Raw genomic sequence first — 19,657 nt, forward strand, 5'->3', positions numbered from 1 at the left:
ATCAGATAACAGTACGATTTCCAAGTTAGTCTGAGTACAGTATTTTATTCCCTGCAGAACCCAGAAGCAAAGGAAGCATTGATGTGATCCCCAAATTTCTAGCAGGTGATAGTTTGCCTGGCTCTATTCTGTAAAGGCTCTTTTGTAAAATGAGTAAATAAACTAGGAAATATACAATACTCAGAAATAAAATTCAAGAAAACTAAAACCTGCCCAGAGGACTTTATCATATAGATAACAGGTCAAAGTGATTTGTATATTTCTTAATCCAGCTCAGGAGTGGATTGGCAAGAAGGGTGTAAGACCCTTTGACAATGACAGTGCCAGGCAGACGTCACCTGCTGTGGCTGCTCCCTGGAGCCACACATCTCCTGTATTTTGTCATCAGGACGCCCATGCTGAGGAGAGCTCTAAATGGGTTTTATGTAATGCACCCTGAAGAAACCCTGCATTCATCATTGATCCCACCTCCAAAAAAGCCACATTTCTAGTAGCTTGGTGGCAGGAGAGAAAATACTCACCCATTCTTGTCATTCCCAGAAGTAGTGCTGGAGAAGATATGACAATCTGGCGTGACATCACCACACTGAGATGGGCACACCCACAGGTGAAGATTGCACAGCGGGTGTAGGAGGTGAAGGCAGGTTTGTAGGGAAGCATAAATCACAGAACTGTTATACCTTCAGAAACTACCGCATTGTCACTAAAGAGCTGACAATTATGTCAATGAACAGTCTACATTCTTTTTACTACACCCATCTGTTCGCTTACAAAACTAAAACATCTAGGTTTTCTTCTCAAAGGCCAGATATTTCAAATAAAAGCAAAAAATGTTTCACTAAAAAGAAAACACTGGGTTGAAGAAAACATCTTATTTTCATGTTTTTATTAACGTGTCCATTCATCATCTTTATATGAGAGAGATTATCCAGTTAACTATTTTTATAAAACTGAAATGCAATATATAAGAAATTGCAGTAAAGAAAGCAAAACTCCAAATTGTGGTGACAGTAGCTGGTGGAGATGGCAGATTTCAGCCCACAAGAGAAGTCTCTTTTGATTCCTTTTCAGCCAACTTTTATCAAGCACCCTTATGTGCCAAACAAATACCATGCTAGATGCTTTGGGAATACAAGACGGCCGTATAATACATGATGTATGCCCTCAAAGCATTTTTAGTTTAATTGGAAAGAGCAGTGATATGTAGCTACAGACACAAAAATCAGCGATTCTAGGGCATGAGTAGTATAATGGTCTGGAGCAGACGGAGCCAGATGGCCTTGGTTTGAATCCCAGCGCTACCATTCAAGGCCAGGATTAGAGCAAGGCACTCACCTCCAGCACAGAACTCAAGAGGTTGCCAAAAACAACGCAGTAATCAAGATAAATAATATTTTAGTGCAATATTTAAAAGAATTGAATTCATGCAAAAACTCTATGATGCATAAAATAATAAAAGTTGAAGTAAAGACAGGCTCCAACAATACTGGGCCAAGTCATATTGGAATCCAAGGCCAAAGGAAAGATGTGCGCCCCTGTATACATTCAGTGTATGTTTTAATGGTTAATTTTTCCCAGGACACTCATATAGTCGAGAAAATAGTGCAAACTGAAAAGTAAGTACATTAAAACATGAAGGTTAAATATTTTATTTTTATCCAAAAAAACAATTCGTTATAATGTTATTTTTCTGACTTCCATGGACGCAAACTCATCATTTACTAGCTTTGTCACCCTAGGTGAGTCTCTTAACCTCTCTCTGTCTTAGTTTCCTCTTCCATACAAAGGGCGGGGGAAACAGTGCTATCTCACAAGGTCGTTGTGAAGATTAAATGAGTTATTGAATGTTAAGCATTTATCATAGCACTCAGCCCATAGCAAATTCTCTTCAAAGTAAGCCATTTTTATTGCTGTATCTTTATTATATAGACAATGACAGTTTTAGAAAATCAGAGAGACGAGAGAGAGCAATCAGTTTTAGCAGAGATGATTGTCGCTCATTATCTGACACTTCACCCCACAGGAATAACGAGCGCTCTGTGGTCACTAGGACTCTGCTGCCTGCTCACCACTGTATACTCTGCTCTATAATATTAATAGATCAAGTCTCCTAAAAGGCACTTGACACATGTGCCTGTTATGGGACTTGACCTATTATAGAGAAGATAGGATTTGAATTGGTTGTCCTTGAACAAATAAATATTAGGAATAGAAATGGCGATGATGAAGGAAGGCATGATGACATTTTGTGTACTGAGTTTGAATTACTAGCAATATACCTGGTTGGAAATATCTATGAGTCACATGGAAATGTGAGATTAGCACTTGGAGGAGAGACAGAACCAAAGTGTAAATCTAGGCATAATGCATATGAGTGTGATAAAAGCATTACATAAGCAGATGCCCTCTCCAGGGCAGAGGGTGTGTACAGAGAATAGCAAAGAGCAAAGGACCAAGATGTGGAGACAATGACTAGATGAGTGTGAAGAGGAGCTGGGAAAACTATCTAGGAATTCAGGGTGATTCTCAAGAAGTAGGCGCCTCCAAATCATATCACATTTCCCGAGTCTCTGAAATAAGTGAAAATGATCTTGAGTAACAGAGACTCGGATCATTAAGGGACTTCTTCTAAAATATTTTGTTTCTTCTGAAACATGATGAAAATTCAAAAGAAACATTAATCAGTTAGTAGAATATATTTTAATGTCATATATTTACTTCTAATTAAACTCCAGAAAAGAGATGTCTCTAATAAGATTAATAAAAGACAAAGTCACCAACTGCTTTGAAAAGCTGGAGAATCTAACACCCCCACACATGCTTTCCTCTTAATATGGAACACTTTATATGGCCTCTAATTTGTAAATTTATTATTCTTCAAAGATTCATTTTTTAAGCCAGTAATTCAGAAGCATCAGCAATGTGGCTTGGTTCTCAGTCCACCTTTTATTTTATTCTTTTAAATTTTTACTGGGGAATATTGGGGAACAGTGTGTTTTTCTAGGACCCATCAGCTCCAAGTCAAGTCGTTGTTTTCAATCTAGTCGTGGAGGGTACAGCTCACTGGCCCGTGTGGGAATCGAACTGGCAACCTGGGTGTTATGAGCACTGCGCTCTAACCAACTCAGCTTACCAGCCACCCCAAGTCCACCTTTTAAATACTTATTTTCCTCACAGTATCCCTGAACCACATTATCAATAGTTTTCTAACCCCCTACTTATAATGTGGTTTCTATAACAACCATCATACTGGATGGTTTGCGTATTTATTTATTTCCTCTATGAGTTCCTTCAGGGCAGAAGCTGTACTTTAATTACATTTGTATCCTCAACACCTAGCAGCCTGCCAACCTGACATATAGTAAACACTCAATAAATATATATTAAGTGAGTGAATGAATGAATGAATGAATGAATAGAAGAAAAGGTTTCTGAGCTCTCTTCCAGTCTTGTCAGGGGAAGAGGAAATTCTCTCCACTTTCTTAAATAGGGAATTAGAAGGCTGCTCGGGACATGTAGTGGGGATCTGTGATGGGGTGTGGGTTGGATAGAGAAGACACCAGTTAGGATGGTGGCAGTTGGGGTAAACCCCATCCCAGGATAGAGATTCAAGAAACACAGGAGCAGAACTGTATAAAAGACATTTGCAAGCCACTTATAAGCTCGGGGGGTATAAGTAGGCATGATATACCCTGCTGGTTGTCTGTCTAAATCCCTTCCTGCCTTGGGAAAGCAGAGCATTGGTCCCCATGGCCATGAGCTGTGGACAGGGCACCCTGGTTCAAGCCCTGAGGGAGTGGTCTTGACTCAGTTCTAGCCAATGAGACCTGAGAAGAAATCTGCTGGGGTGGAGGCATAGTTCTGGGAGAAATTCTCTTGTTATTAAGAAGAGACAAGCAAGAAGAAACCATTCCTTTCTTCTAACTCTGGAAATCTTGATGCTTGGAAGTGCCTCAGCTGACTTGGGACCATAAAGGGAGGAACCAATGCATAGAGGGTGGCAGAGGGGAACGAAGGATAGAATCTGGGTCTTCTATGTCACTGAGCCTCTGGATTAACCAATCCTAGACCCAACTTACCTCTGGTCTTGTTAAATGGAACATAAATCCCGCTATTGTTTAAGCCCATTTGAATCAGAGTTTCTGTAACTTGAAGTCAATAGTGGTTATGGTTTTATGAGCATCTAACCTTCCCTCTTCTAGTGATTCATCAATTTTACCAGGATCCAGGCTTCATATGTGTAGAATGAACTAGACATGTAAATCCCCAAACTGTGGGTTCTTTGCTTCTTAGAATCAGTATCTATAATGAATAAAAAAATTTAGCATATGCTGCTCGGGGCGGCCGGATGGCTCAGTTGGTTAGAGCGCGAGCTCTCAACAACAAGGTTGCCGGTTCAATTCCCACATGGGATGGTGGGCTGTGCCCCCTGCAACTAAGATTGAAAATGGTGAGTGGACTTGGAGCTGAGCTGCACCCTCCACAACTAGATTGAAGAACAATGACTTGGAGCTGATGGGCCCTGGAGAAACACACTGTTCCCCGATATTCCCCAATTAAAAAAAACCGTTAGCATATGCTCATTATAAATGTATCAGTAAATAACTAGGCTACGTGCTGGCAGAGATACCTCACCTGAGCTACCTTGCTACCCAAGATTGGAAAGTCTATAGTAAGTGGCTTCTATTCAAAGAAGCAGCTGGAACATGGGACTTGGTAAGAAACTTGATTGTGGATTATATGCTATTTCGTTGGTAACACAAATATTTGTTTCTAGCTGGAGTAGAAGTCCCATATTAATTAGAGACAGAAATGCTGACTTGGTTTATAAGAATGTAGACAAGAAACACTCCTCATTCCTGACTCCAAAAAGTTAGGGTGCGAGAGGAGGGAGTGACGTTATTCATACCGAAACAGACTGCATTTCTTGTGACACTTTAAGAAATCACAGAAAATAGTGACATCAAATACAATTAATCTTTCTATCTGGCAGCCAATAGCCTTTCAGCACTTCTATTTTATTTCCCCCCTCATTAATTTTAAATATTATTGACAAGACTTTTTAAAATCTCTTAATTTGTTTTTATTCCCCTCCCACCCCATGTAGTGACCCCTCTCCCTTCTCCCATTTGAGCAGAAAATAGGTTCTGTGTTTCCTTATCTCAAAGGAGTTTTGTGGCAGAGCAGAGAACACAAGTTGCCTGCAAGATACTTTCCTTCTTTACTTTTGTTTTCGGAAGCTAACGCCATTAGTTTATTGGTGTATGTGGTGGGGGAGGGATTGTAAGGGAAACATGAAGAAAATGGAAGGTTCATCAGACTAAAAGATTCCTGGAGATAGGAGGGAGAGACAGAGGTCTACATGTCTGTCAAGCCTTAGAGATGAAGCCTCCATAATAGTATGCTAAGGAGGTGACCAAGTCTTCAAAAGTTTATCTTTGTGGTACACCTAGGGAGGTAAGACTCTAGGCAACAGCTTTGTCAAAGAGCCCCATGCTTAAAGTGCCCTGGGGAATAAAACGAGCCAACAGGTTTGAAGGGATTGCAATGGCCAGGACAATGGGTGTCTCAGTGGTCACCAATACAGTCCAATGACTGGTAACCAGAAGACCTCCCTCGTATATTGGCACTATGAGACCCTAGGCTTCCAAATGACTCTTGGGGTGAGGAGGCTTGGGGGCCCATCAAATATGCCTGGGAATCCATTTCCTTCTTACTATGTAAGAAAAGATGAAGTTGAAATTAAGTGATTTAAATACATTAAAAAAACTCAGTATCTCTTGCCACATAGGTCTGTGACCTGGGAATCATACCTGCAAATATTGACTATTTAGAGCCCATGCTGAATGAAATTTCTCTCTGCATGACTGGTTATGTCCACTTTGGTAACATGCCAGAAACCCTTGACTTTAGATTTGTCTTAAAATCTCTAAGTACAGCTGCTCTCATGTGGAGGGCCATACCATGCTTGCTTCCAGAGCATTCTAAATAGAGACCAACCAGCAAACACCTCTTTAGATTTGAGAACAGGAACATCAGGTGGCCCAATCTAATTCTTGGTTGCAAGCAACAGAAGCCAACCCTAGCTAGCTTTATTTAAGCTGGAATGTATTAGAAGGATATTGAATAGTTCACAGAATGGATGGGAGGGTGGAGAACAAACCTCAGAAAATGGGCTGGAAACCAAGAGAGAATGAATGGGCAATCAGGCTCACAGTCAAGGTCGTGCCACGGGACAATCTGCCCCTGCTTGTACCTCACTGCTGCCCACAGGATGACATCATCTACACAAGTGGCTTCTGAACTGTCCTTGAAACTTTGCTTTACTTCCTTGATAGTCAAAGTCCTAGAGAGATGGGACTGAGTTTGGGACCTGTACCCATCCCTGGGTGTCTGGTGTAGGGAGAGTGTAGAGCCCTGCGCCTCCCCAACACCATGCAATGGAGAAGTCCCTCCAGATGAAAGGGGATGCTGAGCAGAACACAAACAAACTAGACAAATATCTACCATGTTCCCAACCACTTAGGGAGAACAAAAGGGTGTTAAAGTTCTGATAGCTCCAGCTTTAAATGAACTACCTTGGAAATGTATTTGCCTTGCTTCTTGGAATCAAGCCCTGTAAAAGCTTTATGCAAGCTCATAATTTCACTCCCAGATCGATTTGTAAGCCGTGACCCTGATTCCTGCTGTGTACTTTGCCCTGCTCCCCGGCCCTGGGTTGCTTCTTCTGTTGATTTTAGATTGCTACAGCAGTTCCCTGAGCTCAGGGACTGAAACGCTTGCGAGGCACCTAAGTTCAGAACAACCTTCTCTCTCCGTTTCTCACCTCTTCCCTCCACCCTGGTGCACATGCGTCCTGCTGACTTCCTGGTCAAGTCAGGAGGGAAGATAAACTTAAGGACCATAGATTGAGAAGGCCATTTTTGTCTCCTTACTTACAGGCAGAACGAAATCCTCAGAAAAACAGGAATATGGCCTGTTTTTTAAGCTCTTCAGAAGCGGGAAAACACTATCCTTGATATATCCAACAGTAAATAAGACACAAAGTGTGTTGGAAGATTCAGTAGAAAACAAAGAACACTTGATAAAAACAGGAAAAAGGATACCTGTAGACTGTCTCCAAATCCAGTCACGTGCACAGGAGGAAGATGTCCAAGGGGTCATGACAATGGCCAGGGACATATCATTCCCACACCTGTGATAGCTCCTTGCTGCTTCTGCAGCTTTGAGCGATGGGCATAGCAAGGAGACAAAGCGTGTGCTCCTTTTGAGGCAGGAAAGGAGCCCTCTTACCTCTGGCAACATTGAATGGAAAAAGCCTCAGGATCTGTATCTGACAAAAGAATCTCCATTTTTTTCTAGCAGTTCATCAGGATCCAGGACATGATAGAGACATATGCTTTGGAAAAGGAAAAACGAGGTGGGTTCTAAGGTCACCTACAGCTATGCAACAGTGAGGGCTACCAACTCTTAGAAATTATTTATAAGCTACAAATGACCAATGCTTAATAAATGTTTATTAGCTCATGTTCTTTTAAAAAGAAAAGTTTGAGAAATTTTGTGTAAAGGCAAAATCTTTCCAATGCTTCTGGTTCTAATTTTCCTTAACTTAAATACAGAGCAAAATATAGTTTGCTCTGTATTTAAGGGTCTTGTGTTGTTAGTTTAGCAAAAGGAAGGGCAAAGTCCCTCCAAGGCTGTCTGTCCACTGTCCTCAACACGTGTGTGACTAAATGTGCCAAACATCAGGACCTTGAAAGCCACAGCACTAGTGGCCTCAAAATTGGCCACGGGCCAAGCAAACAGGTTCTGGCCAGCCACACCTGAGGTTTTGAAAGCTACTTTGTACCCAACCCTGAGGTTCAGTGTGAAGCCTGGGCAAGCACAGGCAAGCTTCTGCTGAGTTCCGTAGATGTGTGGAGTATGCCTCCTCTGGGCTTGCTTCAAGTTAGGCTCTGAAATGGGAAACCTGGGGCAAAGGGAAGAAGTCCCAAAGGAAAACAGAGCAACTCTTAAGTTTCTAAGGGCTCCACTAAGATGCAGAATCCTGTATCTCCTCCCTTTGTTCCTTCTCTCATAGCTGGTCAATCTGGTAAAGAAGGACTTTCTGCCTCACGTAGCAGCAAGCATGTTAAAAGAGAGGAAGAAAGTTAAACTTCATATTTGTCTCATTTTTCACCAGAAGTGAAACTAAAGTATACCGTATTTATAAGCATTCTGTAAAATATAAATAAACTATACAATATTGAAGTTCCTCACATTTTTCTAAATGTGATTGACAACGACTAAAGGTCATGGAATGAGGACTTTGTATGACTCACATTTCTTAGCTGTCACACTTACCCCATAATAAAAGGCTTTCCAGACTATTATTACTTCAGGAACACTAGCATTTCTCAGGGGACCTCCCTACCCCAAGGAGTTTTTATTCTGTCTCTAAAGAAGATATTCTCAAAGAGTGAGTCAATTTATCATGTTAGTTAAGGCATACATTACTCAGCCATCAATCTTTACACCTATCAGATCTGCTTAGATTTGCTGTATTAGATAAAGTTACACATCTGAAGGCAAGCATTCAGCTGGTCAGAAATTGCCAGGGTGAGTTTTACAAGCAGTGGTGGAGGCCCTCCTACTTCCACGGCTTTTAGTATACATTGTTGGCTCTTGAGCGTGATGTTTTAAGGTTCAGAAGGAAGTAACAAATGACTTAGATTCCAAAATGAAAGTGTTATCTATGAGTTCCACAAAATTCAGGTGCGTTATATATTTTAATTTATATAATTTAATTTAAAGACACGCCCAAACTCCACCAATGCTCCTTTCATACCCAGCAGATGACCTAGCCTCCTGCTTCATTGAGCAGGGAAAAGGCCTCAGGACTGATCATTTCTCTCCTTCCTACTTCTTCACTTATAGTTGCACTCACCTCCTTCCTTCCAGCTGAAGGAATGTGTGCCCTCCTCCAAGACTCACCATGGGGTTCCCGATACTTCCCCCTCACCACCCTGAAACCTCAAGCCATCAATAGGCCCCATTCTTTTCTTTCTGCTATTTCTCCCTTGCTACTAATCCCCCCTTTTCATCTTCTCCCTAAGAAACACGGTCACCACTCCCCTGAAACCTCTCGGTTCTACTCCCCTTCTCACTTGCCAGTCTCCTTGAAAGCACTGTCCTTCTCTCGCTTCCCTGGGCATGCAGGCCTCACCTGACAGCCTTTAACCTAACCTTTTTTCAACGTATGCTTTCTCCTTTGGCTGTTTACATCGATTCTCATGGTTTCACATATTACTTATGAACTGATAATTACAAAGACCAATCTTTAGCCCTGAATTATCTTCTACGTGCATATTGGCCGTATCCACCTGGCTGTACCAGAAGCACCTAAATGAACAAGTCTAAATCCAAATTGATTCACTGGCTCATCTCTTCTCAAACCCACACCCTCAGAAAATGCCTGCATTTATCCACCTCAAAGTTATTTTCAAATATCAGAAATTCTATAAACAAAAAAAGACTGCATTTACATTAAGTAACCCCAAAGATACATACAGAGGAATATGGGGGAAATCTGTGACACTCATAAAAACAAACAAGCAAAAATACCAAAGAATAACCTAAAAGATTATTGAGTTAGAGAAACTCCAAAGGAGTATAGAAAAATATATTAAAATAGTGAATTAAAGTAGTGTCTTAGAGACCCTGGTGAAGATCAGACATGTCTAACAATTAAGAAGTCATTAACTGGTGGTACTTGCTTGGATTTAATTTGCTTAGACCTACCATTTCCAACTGAAAGGATCAAAGGACATCCTTACCTGGACTGTGGAGTTACTGTGGGCCCGGTGGATTTGCCTGTTGGATCTGCCCAACACAGCAGGAAAGGCTGCTTCCAGAAGAAGAGCAAATGTGATTTGCAGCTTCCCATATTCAGTTGTGGTAAGAGCAGACGCCACAGTAATCAAGCCTTAGAAATACCAAGGGAAAAAGCCAGGAGGAAAGATGGATGTTAAAAATTTTCACTTATTCCACGTGCTGAACAAAATTATACACATCACAAATTAAAGTTACAAGTGACTCTGAGATCTAAGAGAACTGTATTTCATCAATATTTGTCAGTTCCCATCTCTAATGTGTGTATTATTCAGTGACCTTAGACGAATGACTTAAATTTTCTGAGACAACTTCCAGATCTAAAAAAAAAGACTGTCTCACAATTAAATATCACTTGACAAAATCAAGCTCAAGCCCAAGAGAGACAGTTAAATGTTCGAAATTCCCAGTCTTGCCAAGTGACTTGTAGAATGTTCAAATATAACTTTCTAGTTGCCAAAAAATGGAATAATGTTAGCTTACATTTCTAGGAAATGTTATATGAGGCAATTTGGAAAATCCACCTGCTGTGCCTAAGCCTGAATCTAAAACAGTAAATGGTCCATTTTTCTCCGGAAGTTGAGTTCTACTGAATTAATCTTGTTACAAGACGAAAGCCTGAAAGTAAATATGATGAATCACTCCTCCTACCATGCGTGCTTATTGCAGGGCTAGCAGCCGTTCTCCGCTTTCTTTGCAACACAGCTCTAGTAAGGAGCCAAACATCTGAAGCAAATTGTGATCAACAGATGCTTGTTTCCATAATTGGCATGCTTCCAATAGCCAACTCCACATTTAATTAGCCACTTATCTGAAGCTGAAAAGGATTTCTAAGCATTCTAGTAATCTGTGCTCATTCTTTCCACTGGTCCATGCTCCAGCCCCACGTGCCTCCTCACCCAGAAGTCTTTGAAGCATGCATATTGAACACAGGATGTGTGCTAATTCTTACTGGAAATGAACAGTTCTGTAAAAATGTTCATAAGATTTTTCTGCTAGGGATAAAGAGTAGTATTCCATTGAACTGAAGGCCACATATGGTACGTGGGAATGGCACTGGAAATGAAGCCGCACATGTGACTCAGGACTAGCGGGTCTGTGTTTTCCCTGGGTTAACTCACAACTCTTCTGCTGTGACCTATCCAGCCCTGGGCTCCAACCTGCAGCCAGATCACAGCTGGTCCCAGGGGCTGCATTAATTTAATCCTGCTTGAGCAATACCCCCACTCCACTCTTTGCTCTGCTGACTGTGTATTCAATGAATTCTGTCATAGCTCCAAAATCCTTGGAACAAAGGAACGGTCTACATTTAGTCCTCTTGACAACTATCTGCTATAAGATGGGGTTTCTAGGAACTGACGTGATCACATGACTCTGCAATCACCTCAGGGGGGTTTGTTGGCTCAGGGGGCCGGTGTCAAGCTGAAACAGAAGCTACATATGCCCATGGGTTATTGGCAGATGGTGTGGGAGGTCAGGCAGAGCACTCTCTGCTGTGGACGTGTTCCTTTTGCCTGCCCAGCGTCCTCTGCCCTGTGTGCTGGGACCAGAACTCCTCTGGTGGTGCTGAACCCATCCACATGGTTAAGTCAGCTGACCCTCCCCAGCGCACCCCAATTCCTCCAAGGTCAGTGACTGGGAGAAAGTTGGATGTACGATCCAGATTCAGACCTCTTTGAAATTTGGTTTTTCAGAAAAGCCTGTCTCCATGGTCACTGAACTAAAACATGTGAGTCTTGCTCACCACTTGGCAAGAATCTGTCTACCAGGTGGAGGAGGGGCCTTCCCATGCCACCCCGTTTGAGCCCTGGATCCAGCCCTGTTGGAGCCAAGACTAGCCTGGATCTCACTTCCATGAGCTAATCAAGTCCCATTTTTACTTAAGCTACACAGGATGCAGTTCTTTCCCAGAAAGCTTCCTTACTAATAAACACCTAACCTCATCCTCTCCCTAGCTTCTGTCTAATTTATTTAGATGATTATCTTCCTACTTTTTGTTGTCTTTGCCTAAAATTCTCCATATCCTCCCCTCTGACCCTTTAAATTCCGGTCAAGGACCCAGTAACCCCACTTCTGGATATTTATCCAAAGAAATCCAAAACACTAGTTCAAAGGGACATGTGGATCAATATGTTCAATGCAACATTATTCACAATGGCCGAGATATGGAGGCAGCCTGGGTGTTCATTAGTGGATGAATGGATAAAGAAGAGGTGGTACATATATACAATGGAATATTACTCTGCCATAAAAAAAAATGAAATCTTGTCATCTGCAACAACATGGGTGGACCTAGAGGGTATTGTGCTGAGTGGAGTAAGTCAGACAGAAATGGACAAATATCATATGATATCACTTACATGTGGAATCTAGAGAACAGAATAAACAAACAAACAAAACAGAAAGAAGCTCAGAGATACAGATAGCATTTTGATGGTTGCCTGATTGGGAGGGCTGGAGGGATGGGTGAAGTGGGGAAGGGGATTAAGAGGTACAAATTGGTAGTTACAAAATAGTCATGGGGATGTAGAGTATAATATGGGGAATACGATCAGTAGTATTATAATAACTATGTGTGGTGTCAGATGGGTGGTGACAACTTTGTAAGTTATATAAATGTCTAATCACGAATATAATACTGTGTGTCAACTGTAATTGAAAATATATTTTTAAAAAATAAAAGAAAAAGCTTGAAAAACTGTTAAAGGAAGACACAGGAACTCTAAATGTGCCCAGAGTCCACCTTCCCAATGCCCTTCCTTTCCTGACACAGAGAGCCCTCAAGGCAAGGAGCCCTCCTCTGTGGGCTCTGAAGGACAGCATCATCCATGAAGTGAGTCCTCCAGGGCACTGGGGCAGCACAGAGTCCTGTAGAGTTGACATATGTGTGAACCTCCTAAAAAGCTTACACAGGGATTAAGTAGGTATTCTTTTTGTGAATACACAATCATGAAACTGTCTTCACAAATATCTAAATTCATCTTGGCTCTTCACTAGGTGGTAGTTTTGAGGCCAGAAATCACATCCAATAAGTCTAACTTCATAATGTGTCATATTAGCTCTTGATGCTCAAATGTCTTTAGTACATAGATAATAAATTGTATTTTTCGATCCTTATTTTAAACACTGTCCAATTTGTAAATGTTTTTAGACATCATTCCCGAGAAAGCATTCCCTGAAACTTAAATGTTTTACTCAGAGAAGGACGCCTCAGTTCCCTCATCAGCACCCTGTACTTTTATTTGCCCACAAATTCAGGTAGACTAGAATGTGAATAAGAAGAGTGGGGAGAGCATTTTAGAAACAGACACACTGACAGGGATAAGCAGTGAGAAAAAGTGGAGAAGAGAGAAAATTTATATCAAAAGTAAGCATAACAAAAGAATCGGCTAAAAGTTGAAAATGTTTATCTCAGGAGAGGAAGAAATCTCCTCACATATTCTCCTAGCCCCATCTCTACTCCACAGTGTAAAAGAGTGATTTTTTTTTCTTTTTTAAAGATTGTATTGGGGAAGAGGAACAGGACTTTATTGTGGAACAGTATGTACTTTCAGGACTTTTTCCAAGTCAAGTTGTTGTCCTTTCAATCTTAGTTGTGGAGGGTGCAGCTCAGCTCCAGCCCAGTGGCTGTTGTTAGTTGTAGGGGACGCAGACCACCATCCCTTGTGGGAGTCGAACATGGCAACCTTGTGGTTGAGAGCCCACTGTCCATGTGGGAATCGAACTGGCAGCCTTCGGAGTTAGGATCATGGAGCTCCAACTGCCTGAGCCACCGTGCGGGCCCCTTTTTTTCTTTTTCTTAAAGTTTATTGAAGTGACAATTGTTAGTAAAGTTACATAGTTTTCAAGTGTACAATTCTATAATACATCATCTATATATCATGCTGTGTGTTCACCACCCAGAGTCAGTTCTCCTTCCATCACCATATATTTGATCCCCTTTACCCTCATCTACCATCCCCTTACCCCCTTACCGTCTGGTAACCACTAAAGTATTATCTGTGTCTATGAGTTTTTGTTTCTTCATTTGTTTGTCTTGTTCCTTTGTTGTTTTCAGTTTTATATACCACATATCAGATTTTTTTTTTTTGTATCAAGCCTTGTAGAATTCCGGTAGTCAGTTTTCAAGGTAACCCTGATGATCCTTGGCTGGTGGTATTCACACTCCTGTATAGTCCCCTCCCACAATGAATAGAGCTGACTCGTATAACCAATAGGATGTTGTGGAAATGATGGAATGTGACTTCTGAGGCTAGGTCATAAAAGACATTGTAGCTTCCTTTTCTCTTTTGGATCAGTTGATCTGAGGGAGGGCAGCTAGCATGCCATGAAGACACACAAGCAGCCCTGTGGAGAAGCCCACATGGTGAGAAACTGAGGCCTCCTGCCAACACACAGGACCCACTTACCAACCATGAGAATGATCCACTTTGGAAGTGGATCCTCCACCCCAACTCAAGCTTTCAGATGTCTGCAGCCCCAGCCAACGTCTTGACTGCAATCTCATGAAAGACATGGGAAAGCCCAGAACTACCCAGCTAAGCTTGTCCCAAATTCTTGGTCCACAAACTATGAGATAATAAATATTTATTATTGTTTTAAGTCATTGAATCTTAGAGTAATTTGTTAGGCAACAATAGATAACCAATACAAAAACTATTTAACTCTATACTATATGCTCATGTAACTTTGATTTTAAAAATTATAATCTATTGTATGATATTTATACATATTTTCTGGGATCCTTAACCAATACCAAAATTCAAGATTATGGACAAAATGATGGGTTGTAAGGCCAGCTTGTATATATAAGAACCAATCCTCCTTAGACCTTTTTCTGACATATCAGTACTTAAATTTCAAGAGAACAATGAAACGAGGACCCTTTCTTTCAGTCCTACAGTCCTATATTTAATGTTTTAGTTTAGCTTAAACCTAGCCAAGAATGCATCTGTAAAAGGGTGTATGTATATTGGGGTGGTGGGGGGAGACACATACATACTTGTACTTCCATGATTGGAGGGAAAAGATCAGGGTTTAAAAGTATAAAAGTAATAAGTTCATTAAAGAAAATTAAAACATATGTAGGTAGAAAAAAAATTACTTGAAGTACAGGTGCTACTAGAACTGCAGTTCACATTGTTGCTTACTTCCTTCACACTTTTTTTGCTTACTTGTTTGCTTGCTCATTTTGTATGGCACTAGTTGTTGACAAAGGGTGAATCAATGTTGAAGCCTAGCCTTGACAATCCTAGCAAAAGCTTTGCTTGATTACATTTTTTCAAGATTCATTCTCAAAAGTACAGAAATGAGTAATAAAAATGTATGTGTGTATAAAGTGCACTTTAGTAAAATACTTAACAAGCATTTTTCAGCACTTCCTGTGTACGCCACACCAGAGCAGCTGTTTCCGGAAATCCTAAAGAAGACAGTTTCCGCCCTTAAAGTCTAAATCTTACTTTATACCACTACTCAGCTAGCTCCAAAACTCATTTGTTTCATTGTGAGCTGTATTGTTCTGATCATTTGATACAATAGAATTTTTGTAAAAATTTAGATCCTTCATTATTCTATAATGCCTAGAGACCTTGAATAGAATCTTTTTGTATAAAAGAAACAAAACAAAACAAAACAAAACAAACAAAAAATCGTATTTCTAGTTTTCACCTCACTGCTGGAGACAGGAAGTACCAAGCTGGCTTCAGTAGAATCAGGTCAGATGCTTCTGTCTTCAGTTAATATAGAGGAAAAACACTATTAGTTAAAGGCCTACTTTGTACCTAGCATTTTACATAGACTATCTTTAGTCCTTACAACAGCATCAGAAGGTAAGTAAACTGCCTAAAATCATCCAGTTTGTCAGTCCTGGAGCCTGGATTGGAAGTTCGGTCTGGAACTCCAGAGCCTTTGCTCTTTTCATAGCACCACCGACCTATTAAATGGGGCTCTTATTTTCCATCTGATCCCCAGTCCTCCTACTACTTGTACCAACATAGCTTTACAGGTCTTTGTCCTCCTGTAAGAAACTGAAGTGTCTCATGAGGAATAATGAGCTGAGTTCTGTGGGAGACGTGGGGGATATGGAGAGGGTCTACATGCAAGACTGCCATTCCTCAGCCTTTTCCCCACAGACAGAAGTGGGAGTGAAACACCTTGCCCAGAACCCTTCATTGTTAAAAATGTGTAAGTCCTTTCTGAACAAGAAGGGGAAAGTTTTACTGACAAGAGTTAAAATATTCACAGAACAGACCAGATACGGTAACTTAATCTTATCATTTAATCTCTTTCATTTTTTCTGATGCTTATTTCCTGGGCCAGCAATTTTCATTTGCTTGAAGAGTTACAAGCTGATTTCTTTCTATTAGAAACGATCCCTTCCTTGGTGTTGGAAGGAAGGGTTTAAACATTCCCACCTTGAAATAATGCCATTAACTATTCAGATTCCACTGACAGCTACAGAACACCCATGTGCCAGACACTGTTCTTGGAGATTTTAGGTGCTTTAGCTCGTGAATGCAACTTCCTGTCTGGAAATGTTGAGGCGAGGGTATCCCTTCCTGCACATACAACTTCTCTACTCAATGACTTATTTCAACAGTGATTTCTGAACACCTACTAATCACTTGGCTAGTAATTATCTGTAGATAGTCAGTAGCTGCTCTCTGCTGCTTTGGCTGCAGGTCCAGAGAGTAAATGAAGAAAATAAGTAATGCTTGTCATGAGAGCTAACGCTCATGCAGGGCTTACGGTGGGCCACGCACAGTTCAAAGTGCTTTACACGCATTAACCCATTTCATCCAACCCCAACTCTCATTTTACGGATGAAGAAACTGAGGTGCAGAAGGGTTAAGAAACTTGCCCGAGCTCACACAGCCTGTAGAGCCAAGATCTGAACCCAGGCAACTGGGCTCCAAGTCCATATTCATAGACTGTGCAACATCGGTTCTCACATGATTAGCTTAATGGTAGCTCGGGAAAGTTGTTATTCAAAATGCAGACAAATGTTTTCCCCAAATGCCAACCCTGGCAAAAATCATTTATGTGACAATATTGTACCTCTTATAGTCCTGAGCAAAGAAATGGTTAAAATGAGCTTTTTCATGTGTCCTGAGCAGTTCTGCATGTTGAGTGTATCCTCTACTTAGCCGCATGCAATTGCTGACTCTGCCGTTCAGAAGAATCACATTGAAGCTGAAGTGGTAATAATTCAAAATTGACAAGCTTAGAAAGACTTGAAAAGTCAGGCCTGTCATTAGCATTTAATGGAATCAAGTATTTAGTAGACTATAGTAGAAAGTATTACAAGAATAAGTCTCAATAAATCAGCAGATTCCAGGAATATTTTGAGATAAAGAATTTTTAAAGTATTCTATGTATAAGAAGTGGTGGTTATTCCTGGAAATGAACCCCTTAAGCTGACAGAACAATTTTAGATTAAAATATTTAGAAAGGTTCAACTAGAGCAAAAATAACTGAAACCTTAAAAAAAATTTTCAACAGTACATGGTTCTAAAGATACAACACATTACAAAATAGTCACGGGGATGTAAAGAACAGCATAGGGAATATAGTCAATAATATTGTAATAACTACGAATGGTGCCAGGTGGGTACTAGACTTACTGGGGGGATCACTTCATAAACTATATAAATGTGTAACAACTATGCTGTACACATGAAACTAATATAAAATAATATTGAATGTCAACTGTAATTGAAAAAAATAAACATTTTTCTCATACTGATTTTTCCTCTTCTTTTTCAAATGTGACATGAACATAATTGAACAAAATACATCATAAAGACAATTTCCTAATTCTTTAATGACATATTTTCAAATTCTAAGTTCAATATCATTATACATTGTTCATTTAAAGTCACTTTTGATAGTAATAGAAGCTACCTATGAATGTAAACTATGAATGTAAAGACCAGAATACTGTGTACAAGTTATTTTATCTGAAAGAAAATCTTATATTTAAAGCCAAAAGCTATGCATGCTGTACTGTATTTTAGTGTTGATCTCGCTTGCTTTTTCCTCATCAAATATTTTTGTCTTTAAAAATATATATACAACAGACTTGTTAATACTGAGAAAAAAATATTGACTTCCTAGCTGTCATACAATTAAAGTATGACCCTGTTATATAAAAGTAAAACATAATCACAATTGCATACAAGCTCAATATAACCCTTATAAAAGATTTTTAAGTCTTGATATAAGTAAATTCTATTAGTTCCTACCTATGACATGTTAATCTGAGACTTAGATACTAGAAGATTATTTTATTGAATTAAGCACTAAACGTAGTGTAAATTCCTTTCTTGTTCAGTTCAGTGTGTCAGTGACCCCTGAAGAATGAGTGAGACCCAAGTAATTTTAGTTTGAAGAAGTCACATAAAATTGGCATTTCCATCATTTCTCAGAAACCACCCAACAACAACAACAAAAGGAAATGAGACAGGAATAAAAATCCCATCTTCAACAAAAAATTTAAGACTGGTGAGGTTCCTAACCACAAAATAGGTGGAAGGGGTGTCAAAAGCAGTGGCGTTTGAGCATGAAAGGCGCTGAGAGAGGGCACCCAAGGCTACATATCTCACAAAGAGTTTAATAGTTCAGCCAATGAGATGTGTATACTGAGGTGAAAAATCAATAGCTCCATTTGTACAACAATGGAATATGAGTTGAGTTGTTTCCCCCACAGAAGACATGTTGAAGTCCTAACTCCTGGTAACTGTGAATGTGACTTTATTTGGAAATTGAGTTTCCAGATACAATCAAAGTAAGATAATATCATAATGGATTAGGGTGGGCCCTAATCCAATGACTGGTGTCTTTATAAGAAGACAGAAATTTAGACACAGAGGAGTATGCCATGTGAAGATGGGGACAGAGATTTAAGTGATGCATTTACTGGCCAAACCAGGGTTGTCACCAGGAGCTAGGGGTCAAAAATTAAGACAAATGTACAAAATGAAATGTAAATAAAAACAAAAATGTTCAGAGAGAAACTTATAAATATGAAAACAGGAGTAAGAAATTAAGCATTCACAAAATAAGAGGACCTGAAGAAGATAACATGAATAATGGAAGAGAGTAAACATTTAAAAATATATTTCAAGAAAACTTTCCTGGAATCAAAGAAGACTTGAACTTACAAATTGAAATGGCATACCATGTCCCACAAAAATCTTGACCTAGAATAGTCATAAGTTTACTAAACTTTGAATAAGAGCTTATTTTAAAATAAAGGATTCTCTGAGCAGCCAAGGTGGAAGGAGGTGAGGGAAGGGAGGAAGCAAGATATTTATAAGGGAGAGAAATCAGATTAGCCTCAGATTTCTCCATGATAACATTCAATATTAGAGAGTGTAGCAATATCTAGAAAATTCTCCCAGAAAGAAAGTATATATTTCAATCTGTCAAAGAAATAAACAATTTTGAACATGCAAACACTCAGGAAATAATTGTTCCTGTGAACTCGTTCTGAAGAAATTATCAGAGGACAAATTTCAATCCTCAAGACATAAATATCAGAGAACTGTGAGCACTGAATCTATTTAATTGTGAGACTAGAACTAAAACAAAAGTGAGAATTGTGGTTACAGAACTAAATGAAAATGCTATAAACAATGAGAAAGTGAAAACAATTTGAATTAGAAAGTTCAAAGGGAGATGAGGAAATGGTAGGCTACTGATTTCTCTGTTCTTTATTTTATTTTTTATTTTTTATAGCTGGGGGCCAAAATATTTCTTTAAACTGAAAAATCAATTAATGAGAATA

At 39.8% G+C, this 19,657-nt stretch overlaps 1 long non-coding RNA gene across 1 annotated transcript in view; it reads left to right on the forward strand.

Annotated features, from left to right (window-relative positions):
- LOC109444439 (uncharacterized) overlaps positions 1–12,299 on the forward strand; it is a 31,765-nt gene extending 19,466 nt beyond the window's left edge. The window contains exons 3-4 of the long non-coding RNA XR_002136856.2: positions 7,363–7,420; positions 9,775–12,299. This is a non-coding gene — a long non-coding RNA (uncharacterized LOC109444439). The remainder of the gene's footprint in view (positions 1–7,362; positions 7,421–9,774) is intronic.
- Positions 12,300–19,657: the final 7,358 nt, after the last annotated feature.

Source organism: Rhinolophus sinicus, linkage group LG03 (genome assembly GCF_036562045.2).
Source record: "Rhinolophus sinicus isolate RSC01 linkage group LG03, ASM3656204v1, whole genome shotgun sequence".
Taxonomy (NCBI): Eukaryota; Metazoa; Chordata; class Mammalia; order Chiroptera; family Rhinolophidae; genus Rhinolophus; species Rhinolophus sinicus.